The sequence below is a fragment of the Bos grunniens genome, chromosome 10, assembly GCF_055505025.1.
Source record: "Bos grunniens cultivar Pamir isolate PY7600 chromosome 10, Bosgru_T2T1.0, whole genome shotgun sequence".
NCBI classification, from domain to species: domain Eukaryota; kingdom Metazoa; phylum Chordata; class Mammalia; order Artiodactyla; family Bovidae; genus Bos; species Bos grunniens.
In genome coordinates, this window is record NC_141174.1 from 19,956,775 (window position 1) to 19,976,639 (window position 19,865).

Below are 19,865 nucleotides of genomic sequence, written 5' to 3' on the forward strand. Positions count from 1 at the left end.
TATGTATAAAATAAATAAACTACTAAGGATACATTGTATAGCATAGGAAGGATAACCAATATTTTACAATAAATATAAACGGAGTATAACTTTTAAAAATTGTGAATCACTATGTTGTACACCTGAAACATATAATATTATACATCAACTGCTGCTACTGCTGCTGCTGCTGCTGCTAAGTCGCTTCAGTCGTGTCCGACTCTGGGTGACCCCATAGACGGCAGCCCACCAGGCTCCCCCATCCCTGGGATTCTCCAGGCAAGAACACTGGAGTGGGTTGCCATTTCCGTCTCCAATGCATGAAAGTGGAAAGTGAAAGTGAAGTCGCTCAGTCCTGCCCGACTCTTAGTGACCCCATGGACTACAGCCCACCAGGCTCCTCCATCCATAGGATTTTCCAGGCAAGAGCACTGGAGTGGGGTGCCATTGCCTTCTCCGTATACATCAACTATATCTCAATAAAAATTTTTTTCGAGTATTATTATATACCAGTAGTTATGGTACTAATAAGTTTAATATGACCAAATGGAATTCATTCCCACAGGAATTCGACAACTTCACAAATCAGTTTATTGTAGAGGAAGTGTCTTTAGGCACTGATTGATACCCAAAATAGCACAATCATTGGCCAAGAAAGTAAATTTGATGTGACTCGGAATCAATAAATATTTTACTTACTTGTTGCAAAGGAAAAACTACTCATCCCCAAGGAAATTCTTAGAGTGCTTAGTTTTGAGAATGATAGATTGTTAAACAAAATTACATACCAAGAATGAAAACTATCTCATGTAATGGAAAAAGATCAAGGTTTAAGAAAATATACACACATAAATATTTACACTGAGGGAATATTTTTAAGTAGGAGGCTTCTTTTTTTTAAACTACTGAATCCAATAAAATGGAAACACAAAATTATTTGGTGGTAAACTAGATCCCTGTTTGTATCTCTTTCCTCTCAATTAATGAAGAATTTCAGCAATAAAATTCCAATCCTAATAAACTATGCATTTTCATTCCCTTGGGAGGTCTCTGAAATTATGCAACATTAAGAGAAGGGGTCTATCCCTTCTATTATCCTTAACTAATCCCTTCATGGGATCAAGTGTTTAGCAACTGATTTCATGTACCAAGTGAAAACAAGCCTGTAAATGGTGAATGAAGCCTTCTTTAATTTCACTGTGCTGATGAATATGAGAAGTATGGTCCAAAGGAGATTAACTGAAGCTGAAAAATCTAAAAACCACCAGAATAAAATGTACACAGAGCATTCTTCTAAGTTACTCTATTCAGTTCAGTTCAGTTCTTCAGTCACTCAGTCTTGTCCGACTCTTTGCAACCCCATGAACCACAGCACACCAGGCCTCCCTGTCCATCATCAACTCCCGGAATCCACCCAAACCCATGTCCATTGAGTCGGTGATACCATCCAACCATCTTATCCTCTGTCATCCCCTTTTCCTCATGCTCTCAATCTCTCCCAGCATCAGGGTCTTTTCCAATGAGTCAGCTCTTTGCATCAGGTGGCCAAAGTATTGGAGTTTCAGCTTCAGCATCAGTCCTTCCAATGAACACCCAGGACTGATCTCCTTTAGGATGGACTGGTTGGATCTCCTTGCAGTCCAAGGGACTCTCAAGAGTCTTCTCCAACACCACAGTTCAAAAGCATCAATTCTTTGGCACTCATCTTTCTTTATAGTCCAACTCTCACATCCATACATGACCACTGGATTCTATTAGAGAAGCTTAATTTGACAAGGAAACACCTACCATTAGAAGTCCTAGATGATAATTTTGCCATGAATTCCTGCTATTTACTCTGCTGATGAAAGAAGAGGCTCAGAAAGGATCATGAAATGCAGAAAGGATTACAGCTGGGAGTAGAACTCCATTCTCCTGATTCCAGCCCTGCTGCTGCTGCTGCTGCTAAGTTGCTTCAGTCGTGTCTGACTCTGTGCGACCCCATAGATGGCAGCCCACCAGGATCCCCCATCCCTGGGATTCTCCAGGCAAGAACACTGGAGTGGGTTGCCATTTCCTTCTCCAATGCATGAAAGTGAAAAGTGAAAGTGAAGTCGCTCAGTCGTGTCCAACTCTTAGCGACCCCATGGACTGCAGCCCACCAGGCCTCTCTGTCCATGGGATTTTCCAGGCAAGAATACTGGAGTGGGGTGCCATTGCCTTCTCCGGATTCCAGCCCTGCATTCTTCTTAATGGTGCTTGTTAAAAAGTTTTCCCTGTTGTTTGTATTTGTGTTGCTTGTTTAACTGAAGAACACTCAGGACTCAAATAATGATAGAGGGAGCGGCTGCCCCATGTGGGGGTCTGCTGCCTAGGCTGTGACCTCTACTGAACTTGAGGGCTCATCAGGTCACAGGTAGACACCACTCTGGTTCCCATCCACCCCTCCCCCAGACTCCCTGTTGCTTGACCTTGGACAAATATAATAATTCCATGCTTCTCTCTTCCTTTGTAAACAGTGGCGGTAAAAACCTTTGCCCTGCCAAACCGCCCTATGTGTACTTTTAAAACAGCAGCAGAAGAGGCTGCACGACGTCAACGCTGTAGCCAGTCTGCAGTGAAGTCCGTCACGGGGACCATGTGACCCTGACACCAGTCAGGGAGCTCTGACAGGCTCAGAGCCAGTATGACCATCACCTGCATCTCCACACTCTGACAGGCTCAGAGCCAGTATGACCATCACCTGCATCTCCACACTCAAAGCTGGCAGAGGATCCAGTCAGGACAAGCGTCTAAGGTCACTGGTGACACAAAAGGTGGTCCTAATAGCAGAAGTGTAGATAATTAACTCTAAGGGATTTTAAGACCTCTCCTGTCCCAGGATCTGACCCAAATAGTGACTGATGGCATTCTATTTCTGGTCAGCTAGGACCCTGACTCTGGGCTTCCTGCCACTTCTTTTCAGCCATTCTCCTGGCTGGCTGATGACAACTGGGCTGTTTCCTCAGCTTAACCCTCGGCACACTCTAAGATGGGTTCTCAAATGGTATGTGCTCAGTCACTTCAGTCGTGTCCGACTCTTTGTGACCCCATGGACTGTAGCCCACCAAGCTCCTCTGTCCGTGGGATTTCCCAGGCAAGAATACCGGAATGGGTTGCCATGCCCTCCTCCAGGGGATCTTCCTGACCCAGGAATTGAACCTGCAGCTACAGCATCGAAGGCGGATTCTTTACCCACAGAGCCACCTGGGAAGCCCTTCTCAAATGGTGTTCATCCCCAAATCAGCTGGGATGCCTTTGGAAATGCTTGTTTCCAGGCTGTGCTCCCAGGGGTTCTGATTCAGTGGCTTTGGTGAGTGTCCTGGGAATCTGCATTTTAACAAACAGTGTAACTGAGGATCACTGATCCTCCACCCTTTGCCCCGCATGCTGAATCGGGACACAGACAAGCCTCCTGATTAGGCAACAGGCTCTTCCATGGCCATTCTGCCAGGCTCACCCCAGCCCCGGATGCCCTGGTCCTTTCAGGCGCCTGGTCAGCTGGTCCCCTTGGAGACCCCCCTACACCTTGGCTGCCTCTGAATGGGTGTGGGCTCTGCCTCTGAAGAATTCCTAAACCATTTTTATCTCCCAGGCCGGTGGCTGTAGGCTTGAAATCAGGCTAATTCTCTTTTCAACCCTCCAACACAAAAGATTCATTTTCCTCCCTTTCTTGAGCAATACGCCTATTTGCCTTGAGGAACCTAGACTTATGAAACACATAAGCCTACTTACTAGAATGTCTTGAAAGCAGCTTCTCCCTCAGCCCATGGCATCAGCCATTCCGTCCGTGTGGCCCTTTGGGTGGCTGCTAATGGAAAATTCAATCAACAATAAAGAGATTTCTTGACCCGGGTCACCGCAAGGTCCAGAGCCAGGGCAGGCCTCAAGCCTGTCTTGGTTCGGTTTCTTTCCATGTTTTTGCTTTGTTTTGTTTTGTTTTCAATCTCTCTTTGCCTTGCAGAGTGTAAGCAACACCCAACTCCATATCCACAGAGGGAGAGAGACTGTGTCTGCCATAACATTTCAAGCAAAATAATCCTCGCTTTCTCCTGACTAGGCCATGTCTGTTACAGGCTTCCTCGGAGCCAATGACTGCAGAATCCTAGTTGACTTACCCCGACCCCAAAGCTGGGGGGACAGGCATGGGGTCCCCCAATAACATAGGCTGTATGGGGTGGGGTGGACCCTGGGTCCTTTAGGATGGGGGAAGGGAGGAACGGGGTACAGGGTAGTCTTACAACGACCACCGAAACAGCTAGTGCTAGCCCCAAATTCACCCAGGGGATCCTCTGGTTAAAAGCAGTAGAAATCAGGCACAAAATAAGTCTTTGGTGGCTAATCGGCTACCTGTGAACACAGGCGAAGGAGACGTGAGGGGTAATGGAAACAGCAGGGCTTTCATCCAAAGAGGAAAGGGTTCGTTCAACACACAAGTTTCTCTTCTGTACTCACTCTTGCCTCCAAATTCAATCTTGAAGTTTTCCCCAGATAAAAGTCACTTCACATCTAATTCTTCTTATTCTTTGCTGCTGCTGCTGCTAAGTTGCTTCAGTCGTGTCCCACCCCATAGACGGCAGCCCACCAGGTTCCACCATCCCTGGGATTCTCCAGGCAAGAACACTTGAGTGGGTTGCCATTTCCTTCTCCAATGCAGGAAAGTGAAAAGTGAAAGGAAAGTCGCTCAGTCGTGTCTGACTCTTCGTGACCCCATGGACTGCAGCCCACCAGGCTCCTCCAGTAACTTTATATCACTTAAGAAATCTGACAGACAATTCCTCTTAAAGGCATGGTGACTATTTTCTTGGTAAGTATAAAAATATGCTTAAGAAGTGTTACAGAAAGCAGGGACTGCCTGCTTGCTGCTCAAAAGTCAATAAAGAGGCCAGGTGGGTGGAAAAGAAAGTTTTCTTTGTTTTGGATGCCGGCTACCAGCTGGGGTAGGGAGGACGGTGTATCTGAAGGCCAACTGCCACTCACTCCAACCCCAGCAATCAGGGGATAGAGCTTTTGTAGACAGAGGGAGGGCACTCCATGCAGAAACAGCACAGTTAGCTCTGACAGTCATCTTCAGATTGGTCATCGGTGGTCTGACCAGTGTCATCTTAGTTGTTTTAGGTACAGTTAATCTTCAGTTCCAGGGTCAGTTTGTTTCCATTTCTTTGAAGCCAGTTCTCGAAACTGTGGCAGCTTATGTCATGATTACAGTCTGGTCATCATGCAGTTAACGTCTCCACGTGGTGAGGGTTTCAGTATCTATAAGACAGCTCATAGAATATGGCTCAGAATATTATCTATAGCCCTTGAGAGGGAACTAAAGGTCCTTGACTATGGTTAATGACTAAACTGTTATTAGCCAGTCTCCTCTGACTGTTTTCCTTTATTTCTGCATTCTCTCACTTCTCTGGTTAACTTTATTCACTGGATAAAGTTTTTCCACAGACAAAAGACAGGCAGAGGACATGGGCCTGGGGGGCAAGGATCACAGGTTCCTGATTAGTTTCAGAAGAACAAATCAAGGTAAAACATTTTTATCCATGAAAATAGTAGTTCGTATATCGAGATTTTTTCCTTTGAAGAAATTGGTATCAAATTGTTTTTTTAAAACTATACCCATTTACCATTTGCAGGCATAGATTCAGGACCCAGAAACAGAAAGGATCCAATATTTTTTTAAGAGAAACCACTTGTCAGTTAGGAGCGATCTGAGTAAGCTAAAGCTCAAAACTAAGTTAGAAGAGAAAGGGGGAAAAAAAGATCAATTAGGACTTGCAGAGATTCTAAGTAGAAAACAAGCTCCCCAGGGTCCATGAAAGATCTCCAAGCAGAGGGAAGAGAAGTGACACTTGGTCTTTGGTGTGGGTTCCTCTAAATCCATGCCACCCCAGATGTAGCCCATGGGGATCTTATGTTCCCATTACCCCAGATGTAGCCCATGGGGGTCTTATGTTCCCACTACCCCAGATGTAGCCCATGGGGGTCTTATGTTCCCATTACCAGAGAATGACTTAGGAAAGGATGGAAAATGAACCATTATTGACAGAGAAACTGTCCTGACTGCTCTGAAAAGACACAGGAATGGACAAGTCTTCCTCTTCAACCAGGCACTGTCTTGTTGGGCTATGGTGCCTAGAACTTGGCAGTCAGCTGGTCTGAGGACCAAAGCCACGAGGGAGGGCAGAATAGGAGAGTCTCAGAGACGTAAAGCTGGGGCATGCCTGCCACCTAAAGCCTGTCCTGACTCTGTGCTTCCTGCCACTTGAAGTGGTAAACTTCCCTATATGAAGCTGCTGGAGTCAGGACTTTGAATTAATTGCAGCAGAATGCTTTCTTACGCACAGGATTTTGGTGACCATGGGTTCTAACACTAAAATTCTAGTGGGTAAACTTGATAATCCATTTAATTGGTATAGGATGCTTTGGGCTGCAAAGTAGAGAATACATGACAAAAGGCTTTAAACAATAAGGATATTTCTTTATCTTGCTTAACAAGAAATAGGGAGGCAGATATTTTCCAGGCTATCTACCTAGTTAGACTCCAAATCTGTCACCCTCAGATGACAAGGTCAAAAGCAACTAAGGAGATATGGAATTCGTTCATGCTTGCTTCTAACTTTCTCACCAAAGAAAATTGTTCCTAGAAGCCGCTTCACACATTTCCCCTCAAGTCTCATTGGTCAGAACTGAGTAGGTTACATGGCCATCTTCCCTTCAAGCAAGCCCCTATGCTATGCTATGCTAAGTCGCTTCAGTCATGTCCGACTCTGTGCGACCCCATAGACGGCAGCCCACCAGGCTCCCCCGTCCCTGGGATTCTCCAGGCAAGAACACTGGGATGGGTTGCCATTTTCTTCTCCAATAAGCAAGTCCCTGGCGTTTCCAAAATCTTATGGAGACGACTCTCTCATGCAGGAGAAGGTGGGAAGGGAATGACCAGCAGGTAGGAGACCCAATCGCCTTAGCTAAATCCTCCCGACCGAGTTTCCTCCAACCCAAGTTATGCTCACAGTTTTCCACAGGAGGAAAAATGCTCATACTCTTTCGGCAGAAAATGTATAATAATCCATCCGCTTAGATCCAAATATTTAATGATAGCTGTGTATCAAACTCTTAGAAACACCTGTGAATTTCACGTTGCCTGGTGCACCAACAGCAGGGAAGGAAGAGGCTCTCATTTAGCTGGTAAATTATGACAAAGCCCTCTTACTGGGCAAGAAGTTAGTGAAGGTAGCCTGTGCCCTCCTTGGGAGGAAGCATTCATGTTTAAACCCTTGTCTTGTTAAATGGGTCGTGCGTGCTCAGTCACTCAGCCGTGTCCGATTTGTGACCCTATTTGTGACTGGCATAGGGTGCCAGGCTCCTCTGTCCATGGGATTTTCCAGGTAAGAACACTGGAGTGGGTTGCCATTTCCCTTCCCCAGGGGATTTTCCTGACCCAGGGATTGAACCCACGTCTCCTGTGTCTCCTGCGTTGCAGGCGGATTCTTTATCTGCTGAACCACCGAGGAAGGATGTTAAATGGGTCATTAGACAACAATGTGATGCCTGAAGTACTTGAAACTACACCTGCTCTTTATTGTATCTTCACAATTTTTCTGTTCTTTTTTTTTCCTTCCCCAATATCTAGTGTATATTCTCAAAAATACCTTTTTAAAAAATATTTCTGGGATTGTTCTATGACCAGACCTTTCCAGGGATGTCTGGGATCTGGTCTGGGACATTTCCTACCAATATATTTTTCATAGAAATGGTAAAGAAGGAAGGGAAAGTAATATTAATTAAGTATCTATTACATGCCTTGTGGTACTTGCTCTTTTTGGATTCAATTCACTGAGCAGAGGGACGGTCTAGTAGAGAGAATACAGGCTATGTGTCCATACACAGATCCCTTAATTACTCCAACAGTATTCTTTACCCCTAAAATATGGATAATAGTTTCTACCTCATAGCATTGCTATGAGAACTAAACAATCTAAGCATGGGCTACCAGGTAGCATGTGCTCCAAAAATGACTGACACCCCTATGGGGTAGCCTCCAGTGGTGGACTGTATCCTGTCACTTATGACAGTTGATTTTTAGGTTTGTGGGGATTTTGCAGGCTAGCTGTTTAACAGTTGTTAGCTTGATGGGAATATTTATGTCCCAGAAATCAGCAAGCACTACAAAGCAGAGCTTTTCTTCTTGGAGAGCCAGTTGTGAAACATTTGCCGGTGTATCACTGATTAGTTCCATCTGATAGATGAGATTCAGAGAGGTCAAGTAACTTACCCAAGGATATACAGCAAGAAAAGGACAGAAATGGGATATGAACTCAGGTCCGTATCATTGCAAACCTTTCTACTCATTTCTCTACTCATTCACAGGTATGAATATAAACTATTGTGCATTTTTCACAGCCATTCACTCTTTCATTTAGCAATTATTTATTAAGCATCTATGTAGTATGCGCCAAGCACTCTTCTAGAGACTGCAGGATCTACATATTTTAAAAAAAATGTCACAATGCCTCAAGTCTACCCTCAAGGGGTGGTCATCATCACTTTGAAATTAAACCTCATGTTATTTGAATTCAATCTACTTATCAGCCACTGCTCAAGGCAGTATCCAAGGACTCTCTCTGCTCAAGTGTTGGACAAAATCATGAGGTTGGTAAACTGCCTTGGAGTCCACTCCACGCCATCCCTGCTGCAGCCCAGCCTTTCTCCCTCCAGATTTGTCCCGGCCAGAGTGTAAAAGCCGAACATTGAGAAATACGCTTATCGAGTTCCCTGGCCATCCAGTCGTAAGGATTCAGTGCTTTCACTGCCACGGCGGGCCTGGGTTCAATCCCTAGTTAGGGAACTGATTTCCCACAGGCCAAGTAAGGCATCCAAAAAATAAATAAATAGGAATGTGCTTATTATATGTTATAATATGATGCTCTCAGAGTATTTGCATTTTTAGACAACAATCTCCAGGAGACAAAAGCTGATGCAATGAAGTAACCTGGCGAGAAATTATCTGTGGTCATCACAAACAGTGTAAGCTACTTCCTTCCTGCTTCCCCACCCAAATGTAGCACAACTTTTGATGTTTCCCAAACTTTGGTCATTCTAGTACTACTTTCTGTTTTTTTCCATACTATCACCTGTTTATTTTAATAAATACTTATATTTTCTTCTGTAAGTCAGTTCACTTTTTTTCCTTAAATTTATTTGAAAAGAAAGTGTCGAAAGGTGGAGGCGGGGAGATAAATTATGAGTTTAGAATTAATGTATACATACTATGTAAAATAGTCAACAAGGAGCTACAGTTTAGCACAGGGAACTCTACTCAATATTCTGTAATAATCTATATGGGGAAAGAATCTGAAAAAGAATGGATGTATGCACGCATGCCTGCATGCTCTTGTTTCAGTCGTGTCTGACTCTTTGCTTATGAACTGTAGGCTGCCAGGCTCCTCTTCCATAGGATTCTCCAGGAAGGAATACTGGAGTGGGTTGCCATGCCCTTGTCTAGGGTATTTTCCCAACCCAGGGATCGAACTCACTCCTCTTATGTCTTCTGCATTGGCAGGTGGGTTCTTTACCTCTAGTACCACCATATGTATAGGAGAAAGAAGTGAAGTCACTCAGTCCTGTCTGACTCTGCAACACTATGGACTATATATGTACATGTGTAACTAAATCACTTTGCTGCACACTTAAAACTATTACATTGTAATCAACTATCTGCACGTGCATGCTTGGTTGCTCAGTTACGTTGGACTCTTTGCGACTCTATGGACTGTAGCCTGCCAGGCTCCTCTGTTCGTGGGATTCTCTAGGCAAGAATACTGGAGTGGGTTGCCATTCCCTCCAATATAAAATAAAAAAAATTTTAAAGTGTCACTGCTTTAAATAAAAAACTATCATGAGTCACCAAAGATATGATAATCAAAATAAATATACAACTATTATACAGAAGAATGAAAGTGAAAGTCACTCAGTCATGTCTGACTCTTTGTGACCCCATGAATTGTACAGTCCATGGAATTCTCCAGGCCAGAATACTGGAGTGGGTAGCCTTTCCCTTCTCCAGAAAATCTTCCCAACCCAGGGATCGAACCCAGGTCTCCCTCATTGCAGGCAGATTCTTTACCAGCTGAGCCACAGAGGAAGCCCAAGAATACTGGAGTGGGTAGCCTATCCCTTCTCCAGGGGATCTTCCCAACCCAGCAATTGAACCAGGGTCTCCTGCATTGCAGGTGGATTCTTTACCAACTGAGCTGTCAGGGAATATTCCCATGTTTAATTCCAACAATCATCTCATAGGCCACCAGTGGTCCATGTATCTCACTCTAGAAACGCTGTTCTAAGAGTGGGGAGAGGGTTTCTCTCTTCCCAGGAGTTAAGTTAGCATTTAAAATACTCTGATCAAAAATGTTTATTCTAAGGGAAGTGTCCCTAAGTTGAGAGTTTAACAATTTGCAAGAATTATAAGAAAGGTTTTCGATGAACACAAAATGTTTTCTTATTCTTATTTTTCTCCATTCTGGCCTCTTTTCAGATAAAGTCTGTATTTCCTTCCTCTTTCTCTTTAGTAAACTCAGCTCCATCATGAGCACTCAACCCTCTGCCCTCCTCAGCAGTGTCTGCCCCCAGTGATTCACTTTGGGGCTTCCTCCACCAGCGTGGCCCTCCTCACCCCGTTGACATTACAACTCTCCTCATTTGTAAGAAGTATGATTATTTCACACCAAACTGTGAACCCAGAAGCAACCAAAAGTAAATGCTTAGTTTGGGGGTCTGGATGATAAAGCTGCTGAACTGTCTTGGGTATGTCTTGGGTGTGTCTTCAGGCTTTTCTTCTCAGCTCTATGGGCAATGGATCTCAAAGGCCTGGGCCTGAATTAATAGGTGTCAGGCATTTACCTAAACCTATGACAACTAGTTTACCCTGTTCATGCAAGGAAAGGGATGGGGGCTTCCTATGCAATATTTCTTAATCTACCTACATACCCTGCACCCTACTCATTTCACTAATGAAAAATATGATTTTATGTAATCCAATGCAACTCTCAATTCTGACTGAAGATAGATGTTTAGGCCACCCTAGCAAGTAGGAATGGAAAAGCAATTTAATAAGGTTTAGAAAAATAAAATGTGTGATGTTCCTTGGGCTGTTGCAGGGCAAAGTAATACATTTTAGTCTCATAGGAATTAAGCCATCGTGGTCAGGACAACAAGCAGTGATATTGGCAATTTCACAGAGAAATCTCTGCTGGATACTGGATCACAATGCAAAGCAGCCCTGCACTGGGCCCATTTATAAGCTACATGGGCTGATGACTCTGCCTTTTACACCTTGCACTTCCCTGAAGACATAAATATTTACATTTGCGAAGCCATTTACAAAGCACTTTCGCATGTCTTTTCTTTGAGACTTCAGATCAAGTCAGAGCAGAGCAGGTAGTGTGTTTTATGGACAAAGAGACCTTGGGAAGTCAGACACACTCATACCAACAGAGATGGAAAAAAAAAAAATAAAACTTAGGTGTAATTAGTCTATACTCTGTCACTTGGTTCATGCAAGCCCCAGGGAATATAATTCCAAAAGAAATTCGTGTTTTCTTAGAGAACAGACTTTCAGATAGACACATACACACTGCTATTAACATATTTAAAGTGGAAAACCAACAAGGTCCTACTAGATAGCACAGTTAATGTGGCAGCCTGGATGGGAGGGAAGTTTGGGGGAGAATGGATACACGCATATATATGCCTAAGTCCCTCTGCTTTCTACCTGAAACTATCACAATATTGTTAATCGATTATATTCCACTACGGGTCTCCCTGGTGGCTCAGTGGTAAAGAATCCACAGGCAATGCAGGAGCCACAGGAGATATGGGTTCGATCCCTGAGTCGGGAAGTCCCCTGGAGGAACACATGGCAACCCACTCCAGTATTCTTGCCTGGAGAATTCCATGGCCAGAGGAGCCTGGCAGGCTACAGTCCATAGGGTTACAAAGAGTCAGACATAACTGAAGTGATTTAGTACACACACACGCAAACACTCCAGTATAAAATTAAAAGTTTAAAGAAAGGAAATTCATGTTTCCACAAATTGCATCTTTCTTCCTGGGTTTGAGTGGCACCACAACCCAATTGCCCAAGCTGGAAATTTTGGCATCTTCATATACATCATCCGATCTCTCATCCTCACTTCCCTCCCTCTTTACAGACTGTTACTGCTGTCATCCTCTCTTACCTGGAACCTGGTAATAGAGGTTTTTAAAATTAATTTATTTTTAATTGGAGGATAATTGCTTTACAATGTTGTATACATACATCAACATGAATTAGCCATAGGTATGCTTTATTGACTATGCCAAAGCCTTTGACTGTGTGGATCACAATAAACTGTGGAAAATTCTGAAAGAGATGGAAATACCAGACCACCTGACCTGCCTCTTGAGAAACCTATATGCAAGTCAGGAAGCAACACTTAGAACTGGACATGGAACAACAGACTGGTTCCAAATAGGAAAAGAAGTACGTCAAGGCTGTGTATTGTCACCCTGCTTATTTAACTTATATGCAGAGTACATGGTGAGAAACGCTGGGCTGGAAGAAGCACAAGCTGGAATCAAGATTGCCGGGAGAATTATCAATAACCTCAGATATGCAGATGACACCACCCTTATGGCAGAAAGTGAAGAGGAACTAAAAAGCCTCTTGATGAAAGTGAAAGAGGAGAGTGAAAAAGCTCAACATTCAGAAAACTAAGATCATGGCATCCAGTCCCATCCCTTCATGGGAAATAGATGGGGAAACAGTGGAAACAGTGTCAGACTTTATTTTTCTGGGCTCCAAAATCACTGTAGATGGTGATTGCAGCCATGAAATTAAAAGACGCTTACTCCTTGGAAGAAAAGTTATGACCAACCTAGATAGCATATTCAAAAGCAGAGACATTACTTTGCCAACAAAGGTCCTTCTAGTCAAGGCTATGGTTTTTCCTGTGGTCATGTATGGATGTGACAGCTGGACTGTGAAGAAGGCTGAGTGCCGAAGAATTGATGTTTTTAAACTGTGGTGTTGGAGAAGACTCTTGAGAGTCCCTTGGACTGCAAGGAGATCCAACCAGTCCATTCTGAAGGAGATAAGCCCTGGGATTTCTTTGGAAGGAATGATGCTAAAGCTGAAACTCCAGTACCTTGGCCACCTCATGCGAAGAGTTGACTCATTGGAAAAGACTCTGAGGCTGGGAAAGATTGGGGGCAGGAGGAGAAGGGGATGACAGAGGATGAGATGGCTGGATGGCATCGCTGACTCAATGGACGTGAGTTTGAGTGAACTCTGGGAGTTGGTGATAGACAGGGAGGCCTGGTGTGCTGCAGTTCATGGGGTCGCAAAGAGTCGGACACAACTGAGCCACTGAACTGAACTGAACTGAACTGATACACATGTTTCCTCCCTCCTGAACCTCTCTTCCACTTGCCACCCCATCCCATCCCTCTAGGTTGTCACAGAGCACCAGGATGAGCCCCCTGTGTCATATGCCAACTTCCCATTAGCTACGTATTTTACACTGCATAGCGTTTTAACTGGTCTCTTTGCCTGTACTTTGGAAACAATTCCCAACCCAATTATTCACTACCCAGCTGCCTGAGTGAGCTTTCAGTATATAGCTCTGAATGCATCACCCTCTTGCTTAAAAATCTTCAATAGTTCCTTCTTGAATAGAGACTATAGTTCAACTTCTCTGTCTCTCTGTCTCTCTCTCTGTTTCTCTCTCTCTCTCTCTCTCTCTGTCACTTAGACACACACACACACAGGTTAATATACATTCCACCCCCATTAAATTGCATTCACGTTTCAGTTTTACTGAGTATGCCAGATAAGCTTATAACAGTGTTTATTTTCCCTGGGAGGGCATTCTGTCCTCACTACCCATTCACCTAACCAACAGTGGCTAATAAGTCAAGACGCAACTTATAAATCATTTTACAACCCCTAGGAAGTTTTGCCTCCATAAAGCTGACACTGTGTCTCCAATGGCCACACTGTCCCCTGGACACATTTCTGCTCTGGGGCCTGAACATGCATTATCATGTTCCCCTATTTACTTTCTGTCTCCTCCTAAATTGGAGCTCCTGGGGGTAGATAAATGTCTTACTGATCTTTGTATATCCAGTGACTGCATGAAATAAAACACCATGCATTGTAAATAAGTGAACTAATTAATTTCTAGAGCAAATAATGATTACTCACACTAACAGTCAAATACGATTTTCTCTTCTCTGTTAGAGAAGGGTTGGAAAATGCCAACCTAAAGTTGAAGAACCCTGGGGGGCATTCAAAACTTTGTCCATTAAATTTGCCCAGTAAATGGTAACCCTCTTTTTAAAAGGAAAAAATAACCCACAGATGACAGATCCTTCAACTCTTTACACTTGACCTTCATCTAACAACAGCCAGCCCAAAAGGATTTTCTTGACCAACTGGTCAAGGGTAGCTTGTCCATGCAATCATGACCTTTCTTAACTTGTTTTTCCTTCTTAGGCCAAAGTTTTCTTTCCTTAGTAAATTATTGATTCTAGATGAAGGGAACAGCATGCTTACACTGTCTACAAGGAGCACCAAGGACACCGATTTGGCCAAACTTGATGTTTTCTTTCAGGAAGCCATGGGAAATAAGGCTGGTAAGTCAGGCCAGATGTGAACAATAATATGTTAGTACTGCAAGAGAGCTGAGAAGTCAGCTTACCCAGAATTTCCCAGAGTGGTGTCTAAATACCAGCATGGTGAAATGTTGTTTGAAACATTTTTATTTTAATTATATGCTTATTTATGTGTATTTTTAAAAAACCATTATCAGATCGGTCCTACAGTTTCACATACATTATAGTCAAGACTTTTTTTTTTTAACATATTTACATAAACAAAAAATGTCAATTTAGAGGAAAAATCTTAATGAAGTAATAATGAAAGTGAAAAGTCAACATGCAATGATGAGGATGATGCCTGAATGACTGAAGGTGGAGCAATGCCAACCTGGAGCAGCAGCTCTTCACATCTCCAGCAAAGGAATTAAGACCCAAAGAAGCTAAAGAACACAGGTCACACCCATGGACGGCCTGGAAGGCAAACGTAAGAATCAGGTGCTAACCATTCTAAAAGAAACTTAAATAAAGTGTTCTAAAATAACTTATTAGAGATACCAAGGGAAATTGTCGTGAAAAGATGGGCACAATGAAGGACAGAAATGGTATGGACCTAACAGAAGCAGAAGATATTAAGAAGAGGTGGCAAGAATACACAGAAGAACTATACAAAAAAGATATTCATGACCCAGATAATCATGATCATATGATCACTCACCTACAGTCAGACATCCTGGAATGTAAAGTCAAATGGGCCTTAGGAAGCATTACTATGAACAAAGCTAGTGGAGGTGATGGAGTTCCAGTTGAGCTATTTCAAATCCTAAAAGATGATGCTGTGAAAGCGCTGCACTCAATATGCCAGCAAATTTGGAAAACTCAGCAGTGGCCACAGGACTGGAAAAGGTCAATTTTCATTCCAACCCCAAAGAAAAACAATGTCAAAGAATGCTCAAACTACTGCACAATTGCACTCATCTTACACACTAGCAAAGTAATGCTCAAAATTCTCCAAGCCAGGCTTCAACAGTACTTGAACTGTGAGCTTCCAGATGTTCAAACTGCATTTAGAAAAGGCAGAGGAACCAGAGATAAAATTGCCAACATCTGTTGGATCGAAAAAGCAAGAGAGTTCCAGAAAAACATCTATTTCTGCTTTATTGACTACTCCAAAGCCTTTGTGTAGATCACAATAAAATGTGGAAAATTCTGAAAGAGATGGGAATACCAGACCACCTGACCTGCCTCGAGAGAAATCTGTATGCAGGTCAAGAAACAACAGTTAGAACTGGACATGGAACAATAGACTGGTTCCACATTGGGAAAGGAGTGCACCAAGGCTGTAAACTGTCACCCTGCTTATTTAACTTATATGCAGAGTACATCATGAGGAACGCTGGGCTGGAAGAAGCACAAGCTGGAATCAAGATTGCAGGGAGAAATATCAACAAACTCAGATATGCAGGTGACACCACCCTTATGGCAGAAAGTGAAGAAGAACTAAAGAGCCTCTTGATGAAAGTAAAAGAGGAGAGTGAAAAAGTTGGCTTCAACATTCAGAAAACGAAGATCATGGCATCTGGTCCCATCACTTCATGGCAAATATTGTGATAAAAGTGATAGACTTTATTTTGGAGCCCCCCAAAATAAAGTCTATCACTGTTTCCATTGTTTCCCCACCATCATGGCAAATAGGTGGGGAAAAAATGGAAACAGTGATAGACTTTATTTTGGGGGGCTCCAAAATCACTGCAGATGGTGACTGCAGCCATGAAATTAAAAGACACTTGCTCCTTGGAAGAAAACTTGTGACCAAAGTAGACAGCTTATTAAAAAGCAGAGACATTTTGCCAACAAAGGTCCATCTAGTCAAAGCTATGGTTTTTCCAGCAGTCATGTATGGATGTGAGAGTTGGACTATAAAGAAAGCTGGGCACCAAAAAATTGATGCTTTTGAACTGTTGGAGTGTTGGAGAAGATTCTTGAGAGTCCCTTAGACTGCAAGGAGATCCAACCAGTCCATCCTAAAGGAAATCAGTCCTGAATATTCATTAGAAGGACTGATGCTGAAGCTGAAACTCCAATACTATGGCCACGTGATGCAAAGAGCTGACTCCTTGAAAAAGACCCTGATGCTGGGAAAGATTGAAGGTGGGGAGGCTAAGATGGTTGGATGGCATCACTGACTCAATGAACATGTATTTGAATAAATTCCAGGAGTTGGTGATGGACAGAGAGGCTTGGCGTGCTGCAGTCCATAGGGTCGCAAAGAGTTGGACCCAACTGAGTGACTGAACTGAACTGAAACTAGCTTAAAGTTATTTTAATAGCTTTATTTAACAACAGTAAAAGCAGTTTTAAAATTCAGTATGGGCTTCCCAGGTAGCACTAGTGGTAAAGATCCCGCCTGTCCATTCAAGAGACATGAGAGATGCAGATTTGATCTCTGGTTAGGACGATCCCCTGGAGAAGGGCACGGCAAGTCACTCCAGTATTCTTGCCTGGAGAATCCCCATGGACAGAGGAGTCTGGCGGGTTACAGTCCATAGGATCACAAAGAGATGGACATGACTGAAGCGACATGCATGCGCACATGTTGAAATTACATAGAATAAGTCAGTGAGATATGAAGAGGGGATGATGTATGGAAGAAACCCACACAATATTGTAAAGCAATTATACTCCAATAAAAAATAAATCAATTAATAAAAAACAGATCTGGGGTGGGGGGATAACTTAAAATCCAGGAATTGTTTGAGGGCAGAGAGGAAAGGCAGAAAAGGAAGAGGATAAACCCTACCTACGTCACCTCGGCATGTCCCCAAAGCCACGATTGCCTCCTGCTCCTGCTCCAAAGACAAGGGAAAATGCCAACACTGGAAACATCCTGAGATGATCAGTCATTCTGTGCTGTCCCTGTACTTCCGCTTCATCACACTTCAAGTTTTGCAGGCTGGGATTTTTGCTGTCTTGGCAAACATGATGATGGTGTCAAACCTAATGTTTTCTAAATTTTTGCAGAAATGCTGAGAAGACTTCCATGGGGGCCTATTGTCAATTATCTGGAAAAAAGAGAAGTTTGCAGACATTAGCAACAAGAACTGTGGGGTGAGGCTCTGGATTTTAATGAGAGGGATTCAAATGAGAATGTTGGCTATTTCCTAGAGCTTGCTAAAAATAACCCAGGAGCCTGCTTCCTTCGCTAGCACTTCATTTTCAGTGCCTGCTCATGCTGAAGATGCAGGATAGCTGGAAAGTACTCCTTGGGATCCAGCACCAGAGCTGTTTGTTCAGATAAATCTAATTTAGCTGTGACCTGCTCTCTCATGCACCAGCGCGCATGCTACCTTCAGGCTCCTGTCAAATTTACACTCAAGGAAGCTTGAAGGTGATAAGGGCACACACATACCAACTTCTGTTGATTTTGCCTCTAATCTCTCTTCCCATTACTGTCACCAACTTAGCCCAAGTTACTGTCATCTCTTGCCTTGGCTACTGCCTCTTCTTTCTATCTTGAATCTATCCCCTCTCCCCCAACCCATCACATTGTAACCAAAACCACCTTTTCCCACACAAAATCTGAACACATCCCCTGCCATGACCATGAACACCATGAACACCACCACCACCAATAAAAATGGCTCAATGGCTTTTCATTGCTTATATAATAAAGACAAGAACCTTCAACATGGTTTACAAGAGAGGTGCTCCCTAACCCGTGCCCCAGAACCTCTCCGGCCTCCTCAGCCCAACCCCGTCTGCTCTGCTAACTCCAATCCACTGTCCTCACTCTGGTGCCTCCTGCCTGTCAGGCCCCTTTTGGGGCCCCAGCTGCAGCCCCGTCCTTCCTTCTTTAGCTGCCTTATTCTTATTCATCATTCAGCTCTCAATCAGGTCAGCGCTTTCTTAGGAAAGCTTTCCCTGACCCCTTAGAAGAGGCCAAATCCTCTCTGAAATTGCCTCTCCTAGCCCAACAGACCTCTCCTTAGCAGCACTTACCACTACCTCATGTGCACGTTTATTTAATGATTAATTGATTACTAGCATTACCCCTCCCAACAGTAGCTCTGTGAAGGCAGGAACTACAACTCTTTACCCATCCTTGTATCCTCCACATCCAATACCTTGTCTGGCACAGTATGGGACAATCAATACTTGTTGAAAGATAGAAATGTTCACCCTGGCAGATCCAAGCCTTCCTCTCTTGCAGAGGTCCTTCCCAGGAGAAATAAAAGGGTCACCCCATCTAACTATACCTTTACCTCAATCCACCCCCATGAACTCCCTGGTTTCCTATCCCTTGCTGTCCTCACCTTAGTCCTTTTGACAGGAAACCTCCTGTATACAATTCATGGGGAAGGAGGTGGTCCCTGAATTTCCAGAAGTGCTGACTTCTGCCTGGGTCTTCTGAAGGAAGGGTCCCTAAATGTGGTTTACATCGCCTCTCTCAATTTCTCAGTTCAAGTGGTAGAGCTCACATATCATTTTCCTCCATAAGTGAAAAATACATGCTTTTAACATCTCACTGCAGACAAAGTCTTGGGGACTCACTTGTAGAGGAGATTTAGGGAAGAAGGGCAGAAGGAGAATTTACAGGGTTGGGAGAGGTGACTCACATGAAGATTTTAAAGCATCTATTTCCATGGTAGGGGGTGAGAGGTGGGGAGACAGGGATGATGAGATGAGCAATAGGACCTGCAGGGCAAAGGAGGGTAAGAAAAGCTGGTGTACAAGCTGAGACTTCCTTCCTCACCCACTCTGCCCACACCCACATCTCCCTGACCTGAAGTGGACCAGGCCTGTAGTTTAGAGTGAGATGGACATGGGGGCCAGGGTGAGACCACCACTAGCCCCCTGCTCGGCCTTTCCTGGAGGAAGAGCATTCAGCATCTGGTGCGCTGCAAATTCAGCCCAGCCTGTGATGAGGGAGTTATTATTGGCACATTCTCGAGTTTTATTGGGTGTTTTTAAACAGCGATTACTGCGAGAATATGCACAAGGCCAAGAGAAGTCTGTAAACACTGGAAAATGGATCTGCCTGCTCTGTGACAGCTGGGCCAGCTTCCACATGCCAGAAGTTTGGGGCAGGGTCAGATCAGGGCTGCAGATGGTCACCGGCAGGGAGCTACTATTTTGGGGGCACAGGTCATGGGAAAGGCTTCCAGTTCAAAGTTGGCTTCTATGACTGTCCCATAACTTTTCCTTCAGCCTCATGTTTCACAATCAACAGTCCCATCAAG